This window comes from Manihot esculenta, chromosome 4 (genome assembly GCF_001659605.2).
Source record: "Manihot esculenta cultivar AM560-2 chromosome 4, M.esculenta_v8, whole genome shotgun sequence".
NCBI classification, from domain to species: Eukaryota; Viridiplantae; Streptophyta; class Magnoliopsida; order Malpighiales; family Euphorbiaceae; genus Manihot; species Manihot esculenta.
The window spans coordinates 8,287,220-8,294,197 of NC_035164.2; positions in this window are offsets into that span (position 1 = coordinate 8,287,220).

Sequence of the window (6,978 nt, forward strand, 5' to 3'; positions counted from 1 at the left end):
TGTTGTAGTTGGGGTTTTTGATGGTTTGATGCCCCTAGGAACTTGTATGTTGCTTGTGAATGATTGAGAATATTGTAGAATAGGTTTATGCATGATTGGATAGTTTTGGAGGCAATTGTGCATAGAAGAGCTGAGTTTCTGCCATTCTGGGAGAAACCAGGTTCGGCAGCCGAAGGAACTTTCGGCCGCCGAACCCTCTTGTGGAGGCAGCATTCGGCTGCCGAAACTTGCTCCCGAAAGAGGACTTTCGTCTCTGTCTGGGAGTTTCGGCCGCCGAAAGTGCCGCCGAACATGCATGAGTTTCGCCTCTGTCTGGGAGTTTCGGCCGCCGAACCTGCCTGACTTTCGGCTCTGGAGAGACTTTCGACCGCCGAACCTGCCGCCGAAAGTGCCCTGTCCAGCCCTCTCTTGCATGTTTTTCTATGATTGTTCCATGATGTTTTAGGGGGTTTTTGGGGAGTAGTTTAGAGTTATGTTCATGTTTGTTTGGTCCCTCATTTGAGTCCACCTGTGTAGGTTCGGACCCGAGGAACCGAGGACCCCAGCAGTGAGTCAGCTGCTCCAGTGTCTGGTCAGAGCTACCCAGAGGTGAGTGGAATAGCTTATTATGTTTTAAAGCAAATAATGGACTTTCAGCATGTTTCACGCATCATGAATGCCATGAGATGTACTAGGTTGTTGCATTAGAATTCACGAATATGTTGCATTGCATACTTTATTGTTGATTGATGTGGATGAACGTTGGATGATCCAAAGCCCTCGATCTATGATATGACGATGTGATATGTACGGTACAGAATGTAAGACCAGTGGGACCCATTCTACGTTCGCTGGCACTATGTAAGAGAAAGACCAGGACCCATTCTACGTTCTGGCACAGTTGGACACTGTTATGTTATGTTATGTTATGTAAGGGAAAGACCAGGACCCATTCTACGTTCTGGCACAGTTGGACCATGTAGAGGGCTTTTGGTGACAAGTTCATCCTTGATGTGATTAGCTGTGATGTGATGCATTCCATGATGCCATATAATTTAAATGTTTTTATTATTCTGCTCACTGGGCTCTAGTAGCTCACCCCTCTCCCATTTTCCCCAGGATTGCAGGTACAGGGTAGACCAGGAGGTTTGCAAGAGTAAGGAAGTCATGTGAATGTAATAGATAGTGTGGACATGATAAATGTATTAATGTTATGTAAAAGTACAGTTTTAAGTATGTAATGACTTTGAGGATTAGAGGTTGTGCTTGACCTATGTATAAGATATCCCTTTTAATACATGATCTTAAATATTTTATGATGAGTATGCAAACCAACTCAACGTATGATGTATCGCCCATTGGGGCATTGTTGAGATCCCACAGAGGGGTTATGATTATGTTTATGATATGTTCAGTGCATGCACAGGTTGAGTTTGGTGTTTGAACAAAAGAAAAGTTTTAATTTTTATGTATTTTCTTGATCATGTATGGGATTAAACAGGTTTTCAGATAGCATGTCAGGCTTGCTACGGGTCCCGGCGGCCTTAAGCCGACCTGGATCCTAGCGCCGGTAGCGGTCCGATTTTCGGGTCGTTACAGAATGGTATCAGAGCCCTAGGTTCATAGGATCGGACCTAGAGTGTCGGGCTCATAGATGTTATAGAAGGTCAAGCACAATAGGAAAGATCATGTCCACTAGGATAGGATGTGGAGTCCTGTCTTGTATGATGATGTGAAATGCCATGATTATATACATGTGCATTGATGCTATGATTTGAATGATGTATATGTGATGAGGGTTCATGTGTGCCCACATGAACCATATGATGCTAATGTTTGTGTGATGTGTACTGTTTTTCAGAAAACAGGATGAGAGGAACTCGTCGATCTGCACGATTGACTGGAGTGCCACCTGAGGATGAGGGCACGAGCGCCCGTCCTCCTACATTGCCTAGAGCAATGTCTTGTAGAGCAAACAGAGAAAGAGTGTCAAGGGACCCTAGAAGGTCTTTTGATGCTAGCAGAAGGTGGACAGACAGAGGAGGAAGTTCTTCAGATGTGAGGGAGGTTATGGAAGAGGATCAGAGAAGGGATGGGAATTTGGATGTTAGCATGGAGGAAGAAGGGACAGGGGAGTCTCAGGGAGGCGTTCAGGCCTCGGGGTATGGTTTTCCACCCCATTATCCACCCTTCCCACAGGGTTCAGGGTATCCGATGGGAGGCACATCGGATTATTCCAGCTTTAACCCCTACCCCACCTACATGCCTTATCCACCTTTCTATCCACCTTACACACAGTACCCAGCTTATCCACCCTCACCCTTCTATCCAAACCCGGCAAACCCGACCTCGGGGAATGCTGCACCCCCACCTCCACCACCTACAGAACCAGCAGCCCCAGTTACTCAACCTCCCAGACCTAGCTCAGCCAGTGGGAGCAAGGTAAAGATGACAGATTACCTTAAGTTGGATGCTCCCAAATACAAGTCAGGGGATGACCCCTTTGAGTATCTGAGAGTAGTGAAGACAATAACTGATGAGCTAGGGGCGGATGATAGCAGGGCCATTCAGATGGCAGGGTTCACCTTAAAGTGCAAGAAGGCACGGGAATGGTTCAAGTGTTATGTGGACCCGAGACTAGACGGCATGACATGGGAAGAATTTGCAAATGAGTTCGCTGGATGGGCTTTTCCAGACAGTTCCAGAGAACTGAAGATGATTGAGTTTGAGCAACTGAGGCAGACAAAGCACATGAGTGTAGAGGAGTTCACAGATAAATTCTTGGAGCTATTGCCTTTTTCAGGGCAAGCTCTAGATACAGATACGAAGAAAGCCAAGAGGTATGTCATGAAGCTGCATTCTAGGTACCCCTCGTTGATTCAGTCAGTTGAGAGGGAAAGTTTCCACACTGTGGTGGATATGGCTCGAAGGATGGAGGCGAGTGCTATAGTTGAGGGGTCAGTGAAGCAGTCAGTGACCCAGTCTTCAGGGGTTAAGACCCCAGGCAGAGGAGGGCCAGGTCTCTCTTCTCAGAGCTCAAGTAAGAAGAGGTGGGATAACACCACCAAGAAGCCGAAAAAGAATAAGTTTTGGAATAAGTTGAAATCCGGTCTGGGATTTGGCGGTGGCTCGAGCTCAGGTTCAGACGGTATAGAATGCCAGAGATGTGGAAGGCCGCACAGGGGAGTGTGTCGAGCTGGGACTAATACATGTTTCAGATGTGGACAGGAGGGACACATGGCTCGGGAGTGTCCTAGAGCACCTTTTATGGGCCAGCCCCAGCAGACAGCTTCGGGTAGTGTGGCACAGCCAGCAGCTCCAGCCACAACTCAGGGCAGTGGCAGAGGTAGAGGGAGAGGGGCAGCCTCTTCTTCTGGTTCCCGAGGTGAAGGTCCATCAGCTCCAGCCAGGATCTTCACCATGACTCAGCAGGAGGCTAACACATCCAACACCGTGGTGTCAGGTAATCTCGTCATTGGGTGTTCTGATGTGTATGCATTAATGGACCCGGGTGCATCTCATTCATTTATTGCTCCGAGAGCCGTCGAGAGGTTGGGTCTGATAGTCTCTGGGTTAGAGTGTCCCCTATGGGTCAGTGGACCCAAGTGTGACCCGTCAGTGGCAGTGTCAGTCTGCCAGTTCAGTCCAGTTTTTGTTGAGGGAAGATGCCTCTCCGCCGACCTTGTGGTTCTAGATTTGACAGACTTTGACGTCATTCTAGGGATGGATTGGCTATCTACCCATGGTGCTACCTTGGACTGCAGGGACAAGGTAGTCAGGTTCAAAGATCAGAACGGGTCAGAGGTCATCTTCAGAGGAGACAAGAGGGGTACATCTAGAGGTATGATATCAGCTCTTCAGGCTCGCAGGTTGCTTAGGAAGGGATGTCAGGGGTATTTGGCTCATGTGAGAGAGCTTAGTAGTCAGGTCAGGGAGCCAGCCTCGGTGCCAGTTGTCAGAGAGTTTCAGGATGTCTTTCCAGACGAGCTTCCAGGTTTACCACATGCTAGGGAGATAGAGTTCGAGATAGAGTTGGTGCCTGGAACTAGACCGATCTCTATCCCTCCCTACAGGATGGCCCCAGCCGAGTTGAAGGAGTTGAAAGAACAGTTGCAAGAGCTGGTAGAAAAGGGCTTCATCCGACAGAGTACCTCACCTTGGGGTGCTCCGGTCTTGTTTGTGAGGAAGAAGGATGGATCCCTTAGACTTTGTATCGACTACAGGCAGTTGAACAAAGTCACTACCAAAAATAGGTACCCTCTGCCAAGGATCGATGATCTATTCGACCAGCTAGCAGGAGCGGGTTGTTTCTCCAAAATAGATCTAAGATCGGGGTACCATCAGCTAAGGATAAGGAATGAAGACGTGCCAAAGACAGCTTTCTGGACCAGATATGGGCATTTTGAGTTCCTTGTGATGCCGTTCGGGTTAACCAATGCCCCTGCAGCATTCATGGATCTCATGAACAGAGTATTTAGCCAATACCTGGATCACTTTGTTATTGTCTTCATAGATGATATCTTGGTGTATTCCAGGAACGCAGAAGAGCATGCCCATCATCTGAGGTTGGTCCTGCAGACCTTGAGGGAACATGGCTTGTATGCCAAGTTCTCTAAGTGTGAGTTCTGGCTGAGGAGCATTTCATTCTTGGGACATGTGGTGTCAGAAAATGGTATAGAAGTAGACCCCAAGAAGGTAGAAGCTGTGGCTAACTGGCCTAGACCCACTTCAGTGACAGAGATTAGAAGTTTCTTAGGTTTAGCAGGTTACTACAGGAGGTTCGTCCAGGACTTCTCGAAAATTGCAGCTCCTCTGACCAGGTTAACTAGGAAGAATCAGAAGTTTGTGTGGACCGACCAGTGCGAAGAGAGTTTTGAAGAGCTTAAGAGGAGGTTGACTTCGGCACCAGTGTTAGCTTTGCCAGCCAGCAGTGAGGACTTCACGGTCTTCTGTGATGCATCCCGAGTGGGTTTGGGTTGTGTGTTAATGCAAAATGAAAAGGTAATTGCTTATGCTTCTAGGCAGCTGAAGAAGCATGAGTTGAATTACCCCACACATGACCTGGAGATGGCAGCAGTAATCTTTGCACTCAAAATGTGGAGGCACTACCTCTATGGGGTTAAATGTGAGATCTTCACGGATCATAAGAGCCTACAGTACATCTTGAGTCAAAGAGATTTGAACTTGAGACAAAGAAGATGGGTGGAGCTGCTGAGTGACTATGATTGCAAGATTCAGTACCATCCGGGTAAGGCGAACATTGTGGCAGACGCCTTAAGCCGGAAATCACTCGGCAGTTTATCCCACATATCGGCAGAGAGGAGGCCAGTGGTGAAGGAGTTTTACAAGCTCCTTGAGGAAGGTCTACAGATGGAGTTATCTGGTACAGGTGCCTTGGTGGCCCAGATGAGAGTGGCACCCGTGTTTCTGGAGCAGGTGGCTCAGAAACAGCATGAGGACCCGGAGTTAGTGAAGATTGCCAGGACTGTTCAGTCAGGCAATGATGGTGAGTTCAGATTCGACAGCAAGGGGATCCTCCGCCATGGGAGTCGACTATGTGTACCAGATGACATAGGGCTAAAAGGAGACATTATGAGAGAGGCTCATAATGCAAGATACAGCATTCACCCCGGAGCCACCAAGATGTATCAAGATCTAAAGAAGGTTTATTGGTGGCCAGCTATGAAGAAAGAAGTGGCACAGTTTGTGTCAGCCTGCGAAGTGTGTCAGAGGGTGAAGCTGGAACATCAGAAGCCGGCTGGAATGCTTAACCCGCTACCTATTCCAGAATGGAAATCGGAAAATATAGCTATGGACTTCGTAGTGGGGTTACCGGCGACGTCCAACAGATTGGACTCCATATGGGTGATTGTGGACAGACTCACCAAATCTGCTCACTTCATCCCTGTCAGGAGTGGCTATTCTGTGGACAAGTTGGCGCAGGTGTATGTCAATGAGATCGTCAGGCTGCATGGGGTTCCTGTTTCAATAGTGTCCGATAGAGGGCCCCAGTTCACCTCCAGATTTTGGCGGAGTCTGCAAAACGCCATGGGTACTAGGTTGGATTTTAGCACTACTTTCCATCCACAGACGGACGGACAATCAGAAAGGACCATCCAGACCATAGAGGATATGCTCAGAATGTGTGTGCTGGACTTTGGCGGTTCTTGGAGGCAGCATCCACCTTTGGTGGAGTTTGCCTACAATAACAGCCATCATGCTAGCATCGGGATAGCTCCATATGAAGCTTTATATGGAAGGAAGTGCAGATCACCTGTTTGCTGGGAAGAGGTTGGAGAAAAGGCCTTGGTAGGGCCTGAGCTAGTAGAGATTACCAGCAGGATAGTACCCATAATCAGAGAAAGAATCAAGACTGCTGCAAGTAGACAGAAGAGTTATGCAGACATCCGCAGAAGACAGTTAGAGTTTCAGGAGGGGGATCTGGTACTGCTCAAGGTGTCTCCTATGAAAGGAGTGGTTCGCTTCGGAAAGAAAGGTAAACTAGCCCCACGATACATCGGACCCTTTGAAATCTTGCAAAAGATTGAGAATGTGTCGTACAAGCTGGATTTACCTGCTTCAATGGAAAGGATCCATCCGATTTTCCATGTTTCAATGTTGAGGAAGTTTGTGTCAGATCCGAGCAAGGTTCTCAGTGAGCCTGATGTGGAGGTCCAAGAGGATCTCACCTATGTTGAACAGCCAGTACGGATCATAGACACCCAGATCAGAAAGCTAAGGAACAAGGAAATCCTGATGGTGAAAGTCCTGTGGAACCACCACAATTTGGAGGAATGCACTTGGGAGACACGGGAGTCTATGCTCCAGCAGTACCCTCATCTCTTTTAAGGTTAGATCTCTATGTGTTTATGTGCTATGTATGTATGTTATGTTTTATGCCATGCTTTGTGCTAGTTGAGGAACATTCGGGGACGAATGTTCTTAAGGGGGGGGAGAATGTAATACCCGGCTAGACTCCGGTATCGGAATTCCTACCGT